Raw genomic sequence first — 13880 nt, forward strand, 5'->3', positions numbered from 1 at the left:
TGTTGCAGTCTTCCAGTTGGTCAGACCAAAAACCTTGGAGTCATCCTTAACTCACCTTTTTCTCTCACATCCCACATCCAACCCATCAGCATTTTCTGTCAGATAGATTTCAAAATATATCTAAAATCTAACTGCTGGGGCGCCTGGGTGGCTCAGTCATTAAGTGTCTGCCTTCAGCTCAGGTCATGATCCCTGGGTCCTGGGATCGAGACCCACATTGGGCTCCCTGCTCAGCGGGAAGCCTGCTTCTCCCTCTCCCACTCCCCCTGCCTATGTTCCCTCTCTTGCTGTCTCTCTGTCAAATAAATAAACCTTTAAAAATAAAATAAAGGGCGCCTGGGTGGCTCAGTCGGTTGGGTGTCTGCCTCGGGTCGTGATCTCAGGGTCCTGGGATCGGGCCCCGCATCAGGCTCCCTGCTCTGCGGGAGGCCTGCTTCTCCCTCTCGCACTCCCCCTGCTTGTGTTCCCTCTCTCGCTGTGTCTCTGTCAAATAAATAAATAAAATCTTTAAAAATAATAATAATAGGGCGCCTGGGTGGCTCAGTTGGTTAAGCGACTGCCTTCGGCTCAGGTCATGATCCTGGAGTCCCGGGATCGAGTCCCACATCAGGCTCCCTGCTCGGCAGGGGGTCTGCTTCTCCCTCTGCCCTCTTCCCTCTCGTGCTCTCTGTCTCTCATTCTCTCCCTCTCAAATAAATAAATAAAATCTTAAAAAAATAATAATAATAAAAGAATAAATAAAATAAAAAATCTAACTGCTAAAAATATATATAATGTATATAATATATAAAATAAAATTTAAAAATCTGCTTCTCATCAACTCCACTGCTGTCTTCCATGGTCCAAGCCACATCATCTCTCACCTGACTGGTCTCCAGCTTCCTCACACTCACATGCTCTCCCTTTTAAAACTGTAAAGTTCAGGGGCACCTGTGTGGCTCAGTCAGTTAAGCGTCTGACTCTTGATTTCGGTTCAGGTCATGATCTCAGGGTCCTGAGATGGAGCCTGCTTAGGATTCTCTCTTCTTCTCTCTCTGCCTCTCCCCAGTGACGTGTGCTCGCTCTCTCTCTTAAAAAAAAAAAAAAAGTAAAGTTCAGGTCATGATACAACCGTGTAAAACTCTTCAGTGCTGTCTCTTAGAGTAAAATTGACCTCAAAGTCTCTACTATTGGCCTACATGGCCCTCTCCACCTTTTGGATCTCAATCTACTCCTTTTCACTGGCTTACTAGGCTCTAGCTAAACCACTCTTTTTTTTTTTTTTTATTCATGAGAGACAGAGAGAGAGACAGAGGCAGAGGGAGAAGCAGGCTCCCCTCGGAGCAGGGAGCCCGATGCGGGACTTGATCCCAGGACCCTGGGATCATGACCTGAGCTGAAGGCAGATGCTTAACCAACTGAGCCACCCAGGCGTCCCAACCAGACTCTTGCTGTTCGCCTGAAAACACAGGAACATTCCTACCTCACTGCCTTTGTCCTTGCTAGTTCCTCTACTTAAGACACTGCATGTGGCTCAGTTCATTCAGGTTTCTGCCCAGTTGCTATCTTATTACAGAGATCTTCCCTGACTGCCCATGCAAAATAACATATTCTTCTGACACTCTGACCCCAGAAGGCTTTATGATTTCTTCCTAGTCCTTAACACCTCACATTATATTGTTTGTTTATTGTCTGTTTCTTCCAGGTTGTGCTGTTTAAATGTTTAGCAACTAGCTCTCTGAAAAGTATTAATGCATAGATATACACACATAATTGTATTTATAAATTTCACTGATATAAAGATGTCTACAACACAATTTGCAAATAATCGCAAAACATACTATTTATTGTAAATTCCATATTTTCACTGAATGCTTTTGTTATTTGCCATATTCTTGTAAGCATAGCCCATCTATCTCTGCAACTAAGTAAGTAAGTGTAGTTCCAACATACACCACCAAGCAATTCCCTAATTTTCAGGTGTATACAGGCTGGGTATCCTACAATTTAACACAACGTTAACACTATCTACCTGTGTCAGTCCCACAAGACTGCCGCCACTTCAGATGCCAACTGCAAGTCCAGGTTATCACCTCTACTTTTTTTTTTTTTTTAAAGATTTTATTTATTCATTTGAGACAGAGAGATACAGAGAGAGAGCGAGCATGAGCAGGGGAGAGGCAGAGGGAGAGGGAGAAGCAGGGTCCTCACTGAGCAGGGAGCCCGACGTGGGGCTCGATCCCAGGACGCTGGGATCATGACCTGAGCCGAAGGCAGACGCTTAACCATCTGAGCCACCCAGGCGCCCCTCACCTCTGCTTTTTACGGACCTGCTGTATATCAGAGGTTCCCAGGACCTCCTCCTTGGGTTCGGTGTTCTGTTAGAATAGCTCACAAAGCTCAGGGAAACATTTACTTGCGTTTATCAGTTTATTGTGTAGAAAGGATATTTTAAAGGATACAGATGAATAGCCAGATGAAGAGGTACACAGTGTGAGGTCCAGAAGGGTGAACTGGAGTGCACTACCTTTCCTGGCCGATGGATGAAGCTCATCACATCTTCCCTTTGGCCCTCTGGTCGGTGGGTGGAGCTGAAAGTTCCAGCCCTCTAATCACTGGGTCTTTTCTGGTAACCAGCCCCATCCTGAGGCTACGTAGGGACCCCACCCTAACTCAGCATTAGCATAAACTCAGTTGAAAGAGAAAAGGCTTGTTATGAATAACAAAAGACTATTCCTATCACCTGGGAAATGACAACGGTTTTAGAGCTCTGTGCCAGGAACCAGGGACCAAATACATACCTTATTACACAGTAGAGTGAGGCGAAAGTGCAGAACTTGACTTACTCATCAGTTAAGTGAGCAACTTCCTTGGTGAATTGAATAATAGCTTTGGAATACTGGGAAGAAAATATTTAATGTTTGCTGTATTCACAGTGTAATAACTACAGACATACACACTTTTAAGTTTAATTTGCATTATTAACGTATTTTCTCTCACTTTCCCAAGTCCAGACAATGAATGAAACAAGCCCTGATTTGTAGCATTTGCTGATTACTGTAGTGTAAATAATCCCAGCATAGCCTATTTCAAGCTACCAACATGATGTCACTGAACACAAGTTAGGAAGGAATGCACAGTATATAGTTTTCCACTATACAGATACAATAGCCTAGGTAATAGTGAAATTAGTAGAATAGAATGAATTTGAGTATTTTTCACCTTTATTTTTAGTATGTAATTTAATTTTTGACAACCTGCAAAATTCCTGAAAATTTAGCAGTTGGCTCTCATGAGCCCACAGGAGCCAGCTCCAGCACACCCTGGTTTCCTGACTGGACTGTAAGCTCTATGAAGATAACATGTAACAAACTCAATAAATGCTTCTTCAATAAATGAATGAAGGTGATTTTACTGGTATTTAGTTCCCTGACACCTAAAGAGCCTGATTAAATTTTGGTAAGGCGAAGTAGGGGGTGAGCACTATTTTAACTGTTGTCAGACTCTTATCCTTGTCTAAAGAAATCTGGAAGAAGTTTGGATGAAGGGGGTAAATTGGTCGGGGAGGCCTGAAATCTCCCAATTGGGGATGAGGAGAGTGGGAATGTCCGTAACACTGTCCCTTCAGTCATCCTTCACAGTGCCACCGTCATCATTATTTTTATTTTTATTTTATTTTATTTTTTTTAAGATTTTATTTATTTGACAGAGTCACAGCGAGAGAGGGAACACAAGCAGGGGGAGTGGGAGAGGGAGAAGCAGGCTTCCCGTGGAGCAAGGAGCCCGATATGGGACTTGATCCCAGGACCCTGGGATCATGACCTGAGCCGAAGGCAGATGCTTAACGACTGAGCCACCCAGGCGCCCTGTCATCATTATTTTTATTTATTAATTTTTTTTAAAGATTTTATTTATTCATTTATTTGAGAGAGTGAGAGAGAGAGAGAGCACATGAGAGGGAGGAAGGTCAGAGGGAGAAGCAGACTCCCCGCCGAGCAGGGAGCCCGATGCGGGACTCAATCCAGGGACTCCAGGATCATGACCTGAGCCGAAGGCAGTCGCTTAACCAACTGAGCCACCCAGGCGCCCCTGTCATCATTATTTTTAAAAAACACATTTCAGCTTACATCTCTGACATGTCTCCCAGCCTTCAAGATAAAATTCTACTTTTAAAAAAATATTTTACTTATTTATTTGAGAGAGAGAGAGCGAGTGTAAGTAGGAGTAGGGGGAGGGACAGAGGGAGAAGCAGACTCCCCACTGAGCAGGGAGCTCAATCCCAGGACCCTGAGATCATGACCTGAGCGGAAGGCAGATGCTTAACCCTTAACCGACTGAGCCACCCAGGCGCCTCTCAAGATAAAATGCTAAATTTTATCTAGGCCTTTCATGTTTCCAGCTTAATCTTTATCACTCCATTCTTACCCCCATACCCAACCTTACCAGGCCAGTTACCCGTTCCCTGAACTCGCGCTACACTGTCCCGTCTGCAGACCTTGCCTATGCTACAGTCCCTACCAGGAAGGCCCTTCTATTCTTTTCTAACCCAGAGAAATGTCTATCTTTTCACATCCTGCTTGTATAGTTTCTTTCTCTGATGTCTTAGCTGGTGCCTCACCCCCTCTGGCATAACTAATTCTCCATCTCCATACACTTAATGAATTTACACTGGGGAGATGTTGGTCAAAGGGTACGAACTTCCAGTCATAAGGTGAATAAATACCAAGGATCTAAGGTACAGCATGGTGAGCACCGTTAACAGCGTATCGTATACCTGAAAGTTGCTGTGAGAATAAAGCTTTGATGTTCTCACCATGACAACAAAAGGGTAATTACATGAGATGAACGATTTGTTGACTAACCTTATTGTGGTAAACATTTAGCAATGTATGTGTATCAAATCATCATATTGTGGGGCGCCTGGGTGACTCAGTCGTTAAGTGTCTGCCTTTGGCTCAGGTCATGATCCCAGGGTCCTGGGATCGAGCCCCACATCGGGCTCCCAGCTCGGCGGGAAGCCTGCTTCTCCCTCTCCCACTCCCCTTGCTTGTGTTCCCTCTCTCGTTGTGTCATTCTCCGTCAAATAAAGAAAATAAAAAAAATCAAATCATCATATTGTATGTCTTAAATTTGCACAATGTTATATGTCAGCTACATCTCAGTAAAGCTGGGGGGGGGGTGGTTTGAAATCATTGGCATATCTGTCACCTGGCTAGATTATGAAAGCCTTGAAGATAGAATCTGATTCATTGTCTCCCATCACTTAATATAGTCTCAAGCATTTATCTAGTAGGCAACAATTTTTTTTTTATTCATTTAAGGGGTGGCTTAGGGAGAGGAAAGCTTAGCAGCCAATTTCTCTGGGCCTCAGAGCTCCTCTTTAAAATAAGGCTAATGTTTCCTTGCCTGCCAGGAAGTTGAAGTTGATGAGCTCATAGTCATTTCCCAGATACATGACCTACTTCACAATTTTCCCTAGGGCAGAGCCTGGTATCAGAAATGTTGAGAAGCACTGCAGTTTTATCCTTCAACCAAAAGGCATTTGATCTTACTTTAAGAAGCCAACGGGGTGGGGGGCGTGTGGGGAGAAGCCAACAGGTGTAGCCATTCTATCCCTGCAGAAGGCCGTAGCGAACTATCTTTGGCAGGAACGTGGCCCAAGCTGCTGGGAGATTAGCATTTGGCTGAGGGAATGTCAGGGAAGGTCTGGGCTGAACACGTTGTTAAGCCCCCTCCTTCCCTCCTCTGGCATGTTGTGGGAGGTGCATTTTCTTCCATAGCCAGGCCGGGAATTGTACTCATGTTTATCTGAGCAGATTTGTCCTGGTGACTACCATGTGTATGTTCTTGGAAGCTCAACAGGAAAGTTTTGCTTAAGTTCACTTGGTAATTAAAAAATGGCACGTGGGTGGGGCACCTGGGTGGCATAGTTGGTTAAGCTCCCTATTCTTGGTTTTGGCTGGGGTCATGATCTCAGGGTCCTGGGATTGAGCCCTGCATGGAGCTCTGGAATCAGTGCAGTCAGCTTGGGATTCTCTCTCCCTCTTTCTCTGCCCCTCCCGCTCGTGCGCGCTCTCTCTCTCAAATGAATAAATAAATCTTTTTTTTTTTTTAATTGACATGTGTGATCCCTGGCTAGTTCAGTCGGTAGAGCATGAGATTCTTCATATCCGGGTTGTGAGTTCAAGCCCTATGTTGTGCATAGAGCGTACTTAAAAAAAAAAAAAAATACTGACATGCAAGTGAGAGCTCAGTGAAAATACTCTTTATTTAGTGACCACAGCTGGCCCACCCTCAAGTTGGCAGAACTGGCACGACATCAGCAGAGGATCTGAGGGGGTGGCCTCCTCATCTAAAATATCCACCCCTCCACCTGTCATTCCACCATGAGAGCTTAATTCCTCAGTGTCTCTGAGGAGGGTTTTCTGCTTCTAGAAACCCTACTGACATTCCAGTTCCTCAGGAAAGAACATTTTAGGAGGGATGAGTAACGGGAGGAAATAAAATTCTTTAGCCTAACATGCAAGACATTATACAACCAGATGCTACTTACCTTGATAACTTTATGTTCTGCTACATTGATCTCCAAAGAACTTTCCCTTCATCCAACCTGGTCTTTGAGCCTACCTTGCATTTGTTTCCCTCTGCCTGTTGTTCACACAGTTTCCCCTGCCTGGAATTCCTGCCTTTCTGGAATATCTGGCCACTCACCCTCTAGCCTGTCTCTTTTCCTTTTCTTAGTAGATGTTTATTTATCACCTACTGTAGTGAAGCACTGTGTCAGGGATTTTTTTTTTTTTTTTTTTGTAATTATTCACAACACCCAGAATAGAGCTGGGCACATAGTAGGCATCCAATAAAATTTGCCTCTTACTCCTCTCATCTCTAGAATTTGCTAAATTCTAATTTGAATATACAGGTGAGTGTGTAGAGGTTTCTGTATCTCCTTTGTAATCAAAACGTAGAAATGAAAAACAGAATTTTATGAGATAATTATGTGAAAGCATCACTCTTCATTTTATTCTTTAATTTTAATTTTTTAATTTTTTAAAAAAGATTTTATTTATTTATTTGCCAGAGAGAGAGAGAGAGCGCACAAGCAGGGGGAGTGGGAGGCAGAGGGAGAAGCAGGCTCCCCGCTGAGCAAGGAGCCTGATGCGGGCTTGATCCCAGGATCCTGGCATCATGACCTGAGCAGGCGCTTAACTGACTGAGCCACCCAGGCGTCCCATCACTCTTCCTTTTAAAAGTATTTATTGAGTATGCTTATTATTTGTTAGATACTATGCTAAGTGCTAGAAATACATACATGAAAAGACACAGTCCCTGTCTCAAGAAGCTTATAGTCCAGTGGGAAGAGACAAGCAAAGACACCAATGATGCTGGAGAAAATAAAACACTGTGTTTAGAATTAGGGAGACCTGGACTTGACCCCCTAACTCTGCAACTTGGTAGCATTAGGATTTTTGAATTAAGTCTTTCTGAGGGTGATGATGATTATAAAAATAATACTTCAGGGGGTGCCTGGCTGGCTCAGTTGGGAGAGCATGTGACTCTTGATTTCTAGATTGTGAGTTCAAACCCCATGTTGGGTGTAGAGATTACTTAAAAATAAATTTTTAAAAATATATTTATTTATTTGACAGAGAGAGATAGCGAGAGAAGGAACACAAGCAGGGGACAGGGAGAGGGAGAAGCAGGCTTCCCGTGGAGCAGGGAGCCCGATGCGGGGCTCGATCCCAGCACCCTGAGATCATGACCTGAACCGAAGACAGATGCTTAACGACTGAGCCACCCAGGCGCCCCCAAAAATAAATTTTTTAAAAGCATTTTAAAGATTTTTTGTCTTTATTTGAGAGAGAGTGAGAAACAGCATGGGAGGGGGGAGGGTCAGAGGGAGAAGAAGCAGGCTTCCCGCTGAGCGGGAGCCCGATGTGGGGCTGGATCCCAGGACTCTGGGATCATGACCTGAGCCGAAGGCAGACGCTTAACGACTAAGCCACCCAGGCGCCCCAATTTTTGTAAACATCTTAAAAATGCACTTACTTGGGGAGGCTGGATGGCTCAGTTGGTTAAGCATCTGCCTTTGGCTGGGGTCATGATCCCAGGGTCTTGGATCTAGCCCCACCTAAGGCTTCCTGCTGAGCAGGGGAATGCTTCTCCCTCTCCCACTGCACGCCCCCCCCCCATACTCTCTCTCTAATAAATAAATAAAATCTTTTTTTTTTTAAGATTTTATTTATTTATTTGAGACAGAGAGAATGAGAGAGAGCACATGAGAGGGGGGAGGGTCAGAGGCAGAAGCAGGCTCCCTGCCGAGCAGGGAGCCCGATGCGGGACTCGATCCAGGGACTCCAGGATCATGACCTGAGCCGAAGGCAGTCGTTTAACCAACTGAGCCACCCAGGCACCCAATAAATAAAATCTTAAAAAAAAAATCCACTTACTCTATAAAAGATAGGTTGGGGTGCCTGGGTGGCTCAGCTGGTGAAGGGTCTGACTTTTTTTTTTTTTTTAAGATCTTATTTATTCATTTGAGAGAGAGCACAAGCAGGGGGAGAAGCAAAGCGAGAGGGAGAAGCAGACTCCCCGCCGAGTTGAGAACCTGATCCCAAGACCCAGAGATCATGACCTGAGCAGAAGGCAGCTGCTTAACCATCTGAGCCACCCGGGGACACCAAGTGTCTGACTCTTGATCTCAGCTCAGGTCCTGAGCTCAGGATAGTGAGTTCAAACCCCAAGTTGGGCTCCACGCTGGGCATGGAGCCTACCTAAAAAAAAAAAAAAAAAGATATGCTAACATCTTTTAAGGAAACATTCATGTGTTTAAAGAGGTCTTTAGGGGGCGCCTGCGTGGCTCAGTTGTTATGTGTCTGCCTTCGGCCAGGTCATGGTCGCAGGGTCCTGGAATGAGCCCCACATCAGGCTCCCTGCTCCGCGGAAGCCTGCTTCTCCCTCTCCCACTCCCCCTGCTTGTGTTCCCTCTCTTGCTGTGTCTCTCTCTGTCAAATAAATAAGTAAAATATATTAAAAAAAGAGGTCTTTGACGACTGAAGGTTGGTTACAAAGTGGAGGGGTAAGTGTGTTCTAGTCTTTTTAAAAAGTTATTTTATTTTATTTTATTTATTTAAGGGGTGTTCTATTCTTTTTTTTTTTTTTAAGATTTTATTTATTTATTCGACAGAGAGAGACACAGCGAGAGAGGGAACACAAGCAGGGGGAGTGGGAGAGGGAGAAGCAGGCTTCCCGCGGAGCAGGGAGCCCGATGCAGAACTCGATCCCAGGACCCTGGGATCATGACCTGAGCTGAAGGCAGTCGCTTAACCAACTGAGCCACCCAGGCGCCCAAGGGGTGTTCTATTCTTAATCAGACAGTAATGCCCTAGGTCTTTCTACTTCCCAAACTGTGGAATTACCAGAACTAAAATAATGTCTTCCAAGAGGAAGGAAGATAATTCTTCACCAGCCCCTATTCTTCCTGCTTAGTAGAACCCTAACATCTCATCTGTATTAGTTGGTTAGCATTGCTCTATGAATCACAGACGAGGTGACTTAAATAATAGACATCTATTTTCTGACAGTTCTGGAGGATCGAAGTCCAAGATCAAGGTGTTGGCAGGATTGTTTTTCTGAGTCCTCTCTCCTTGGCTTGTAGTTGGCTATCTTCTCCCTTTGTCTTCACATGGTCCTTCCTTTTTCTCCCTCACTGATAATGGATTACCGTCCACACCAATGATGCCATTTAACCTTAAGTACCTCTTTAAAGACCCTATCTCCGAACACAGTCACATTCTGTAGTACTAGGTTAGTACTTCAGCATATGAATTTGAGGGTGACATAATTCATCTCATAAGTTACTATAATCAGATGTCTTGGATTCCTCTCTAAGAGCATACAACTTTTAGTACCACTCTAAATATTTCGTTTAAACATTTTTAAATCATATATAAAACCTGAGTATTAGTTAATTTGAGGGGCATCTGGCTGGCTCAGTCAGTGGAGCATGCAACGCTTGACCTCAGGGTTGTGGTTTTGAGTCCCACATTGTAGAGATTACTTATAAATAAAAATTTTTAGGGCACCTGGGTGGCTCAGTTGGTTAAGCGACTGCCTTCTGCTCCGGTCATGATCCTGGGGTCCTGGGATCGAGCCCCACATCAGGCTCCCTGCTCCTTGGGAGCCTGCTTCTCCCTCTCCCTCTGCTTGTGCTCTCTCTCTGTCAAATAAATGAATAAAATCTTTTAAAAATTAACAAAAAAAATAAAATAAAATCTTTATTGGGCACCTGAGTGGCTCAGTCAGTTAAGTGTCCAAATCTCGGTTTGGGCTCAGGATCATGGGATCGAGCCCTGCATGGGTCTCCACACTCAGCAGGGAGTCTACTTGGGATTCCTCTCTCTTCTCCCTCTGACCCTTCCCCCTGCTCTCTCTCTAAAATAAATACATGTTTTTTTTTAAAGATTTTATTTATTTATTTGACAGAGAGAGACACAGCAAGAGAGGGAACACAAGCAGAGGGAGTGGGAGAGGGAGAAGCAGGCTTCCCGAGGAGCAGGGAGCCTGATGCAGGACTCAATCCCAGGACCCTGGGATCATGACCTGAGCCGAAGGCAGACGCTTAATGACTGAGCCACTCAGGCGCCCCTAAAATAAATAAATCTTTTAAAATTAAAAAAAAAACACGGGGTGCCTGGGGGCGCCTGGGTGGCTCAGTTGTTGGGCATCTGCCTTCGGCTCGGGTCGTGATCCCAGGGTCCTGGGATCGAGCCCCACATCGGGCTCCCTGCTCTGCGGGAAGCCTGCCTGCTTCTCCCTCTCCCACTCCCCCTGCTTGTGTTCCCTCTCTCGCTGTGTCTCTCTCTGCCAAATAAATAAATAAAATCTTTTAAAAAAATAAAAATAGGGTGCCTGGGTGGCTCAGTTGGTTAAGCGACTGCCTTCGGCTCAGGTCATGATCCTGGAGTCCCTGGATCGAGTCCCGCATCGGGCTCCCTGCTCGGCAGGGAGTCTGCTTCTCCCTCTGGCCCTCCCCCCTCTCATGTGCTCTCTCTCATTCTCTCTCTCAAATAAATAAATAAAAAATCTTAAAAAAAAAAATTAAATCAAAAAAAAAATAAAAAAATAAAAATAAATAAAATCTTAAAAAAAAAATACGGGATGCCTGAGTGGCTTAGATGGTTAAGCGTCTGCCTTGGGCTCGGGTCATGATCCCAGGGTCCTGGGATCGAGTCCCACGACAGGCTCCTTGCTCAGGGGGGAGCGTGCTTCTCCCTCTGCCTGCCGCTCCCCCAGCTTGTACTCTCTCTCTCTCTGACAGATAAATAAATAAAATCTTCTTAATTTATTTTTTAATTTTTAAATCTTTTTTAAAAATAGAAGATTTTAGGGGTGCCTGGGTGGCTCAGTCGGTTAAGCGTCTTGCCTTCAGCTTAGGTCATGGTCCCAGGGTCCTGGGATTGAGCCCCACGTGGGGCTCCCTGCTTGGCGGGGAGCCTGCTTCTCTCTCTGCCTCTTCCACTCCCTCTGCTTATGTTCCCTCTCTCGCTGTGTCTCTCTCTGTCAAATAAATAAATAAAATCTTAAAAAAATTTTTTCTAAAAGATTTTATTTATTCATGAGAGACAGAGAGAGAGAGAGAGAAAAGCAGAGGCAGAGGGAGGAGCAGGCTCCCTGCAGAGCAGGGAGCCCAATGCGGGACTCAATCCCAGGACCCTGGAATCATGACCTGAGTGGAAGGCAGATGCTTAACAGACTAAGCCACCCAGGCACCCCCCAAAAATTTTTTTTAAATAAAATCTTTAGGGGTGCCTGGATGACTCAGTAGGTTGAGTGCCTAACTCTTGGTTTTAGCTCAGATTGTGATCTTGGGGTTGTGGAACTGGGCCTCCAGTCAGGCTCTGCACTGGGCATGGAGTCTGCTTGAGATTCTTTCCCCTTTCTTCTCCCTTTGCTCCCCCTCATTCATGTTCTCTCTCTCTAAAATAAACAAATAAAATCTTTTAAAAAAATAAAATAAAATCTTTAAGGTAAAATAAAGGTAATTTGAAAATACAGAAGTAAAATGGGAAAAAGTTACCTATAATCCCATTATCGATACATGGCCCACATTAATATACTTTTGATGTATTTTTAGTCTTTCTTTCTTATGCATAATGTTCTTACGTAGTTATATTCACTCAGTGATTTGGTTTTGGCTTTTTATACCTGACAGTATAAAACAAATGTCTTTCCATGTCCTGGGAATATAAATGTTATTTATAAAGGCTGTATAATACGAGATCTAGTAAGAATGACATAATTTTCTTTTTTTTTTTTAAAGATTTTATTTATTTACTTGACAGACAGAGACACAGCAAGAGAGGGAACACTAGCAGGGGGAGTGGGAGAGGGAGAAGCAGGCTTCCTGCTGAGCCGGGAGCCCGATATGGGACTCGATCCCAGGACCCTGGGATCATGACCTGAGCCGAAGGCAGAGACACTTAATGACTGAGCGACCCAGGCACCCCTTGTTTTGTTCATAAATTCCTCATATGAGTGAAATCATATGGTATGTGTCTTTCTCTGACTGACTTATTTTGCTTAGCATAGTACTGTCTAGCTCCATCTACATCGTACAAATGGCAAAATTTCGTTCTTTTTTATGGCTCAGTAATATTCCTGTGTGTGTGTGTGTGTGTGTGTGTGTGTGTGAGATATACTTGGAGTATTTCCATAATTTATTGTAGATAATGCTGCTGTAAACATTGGGGTGCGTGCATCCCTTTGAGGCACCCCTATGCAGAAGCTTTTTATTTTGATGTAGTCCCAAAAGTTTATTTTTGCTTTTGTTTCCCTTGCCTCTGTAGAAGTATCTAGTAAGAAGATGCTGAGGCCAATGTCAAAGAGGTTACTGCCTGTGTTCTCTTCTAGGATTTTTATGGTTTTAGGTCTCACATTTAGGTCTTTGAATCCATTTTGAATTTATTTTGTGTATGAGGTAAGAAAGCAGTCCAGTTTCATTCTTTTGCATGTGGCTGTGCAGTTTTCCCAACACCATTTGTTGAAGAGACATGAGAGTGCCTCTCATTGGTAACACCAATATATTTACTCTTTATTAATTTGATAGACAAAATGCATGTTATTGTTATAACTCACTTAAAAAGTTGTGAGGCAGGGCGCCTGGGTGGCTCAGTTGGTTAAGCGACTGCCTTCGGCTCAGGTCACGATCCTGGAGTCCCGGGATCGAGTCCCGCATCGGGCTCCCTGCTTCTCCCTCTGACCCTCCCCCCTCTCATGTGCTCTCTGTCTCTCTCATTCTCTCTGTCTCAAATAAATTAAAAAAATCTTTAAAAAAAAAAATTGTGAGGCAGGGGCACCTGGGTGGCTCAGATGGTTAAGCGTCTGCCTTCGGCTTGGGTCATGATCTCAGGGTCCTGGGATCGAGTCCTGCATCAGGCTCCCTGCTTGGCGGGGAGCCTGCTTCTCCCTCTCCCTCTACTCTTGTCCCTGCTTGTGCTCTCTGTCTCTGATAAATAAATAAATAAAATATTTTTAAAAAATTTGTGAGGCAAAACATTTTTCCATATTTGTTGATTACCTCTACTCTTTTAGGAATCATTGATAAGCTTTGTCCATTTATCTACAGAAATTTATTCCTCCCTCCCTCCCTCCCTCCCTCCTTCCCTCCCTCCCTTTCTTTCTTTCTTTTTTTTATTATTATGTTATGTTAATCACCATACATTACATCGTTAGTTTTTGATGTAGTGTTCCATGATTCATTGTTTGCATATAACACCCAGTGCTCCGTGCAGAACGTGCCCTCTTTAATACCCATCACCAGGCTAACCCATCCCCCCACCCCCCTCTTTCTTTCTCCTTTCTTTCTTTCTTTCTTTCTTTCTTTCTTTCTTTCTTTCTTTCTT

Source organism: Mirounga leonina, unplaced genomic scaffold (genome assembly GCF_011800145.1).
Source record: "Mirounga leonina isolate KUSES-001 unplaced genomic scaffold, KU_Mleo_1.0 Mir_170, whole genome shotgun sequence".
Taxonomy (NCBI): Eukaryota; Metazoa; Chordata; class Mammalia; order Carnivora; family Phocidae; genus Mirounga; species Mirounga leonina.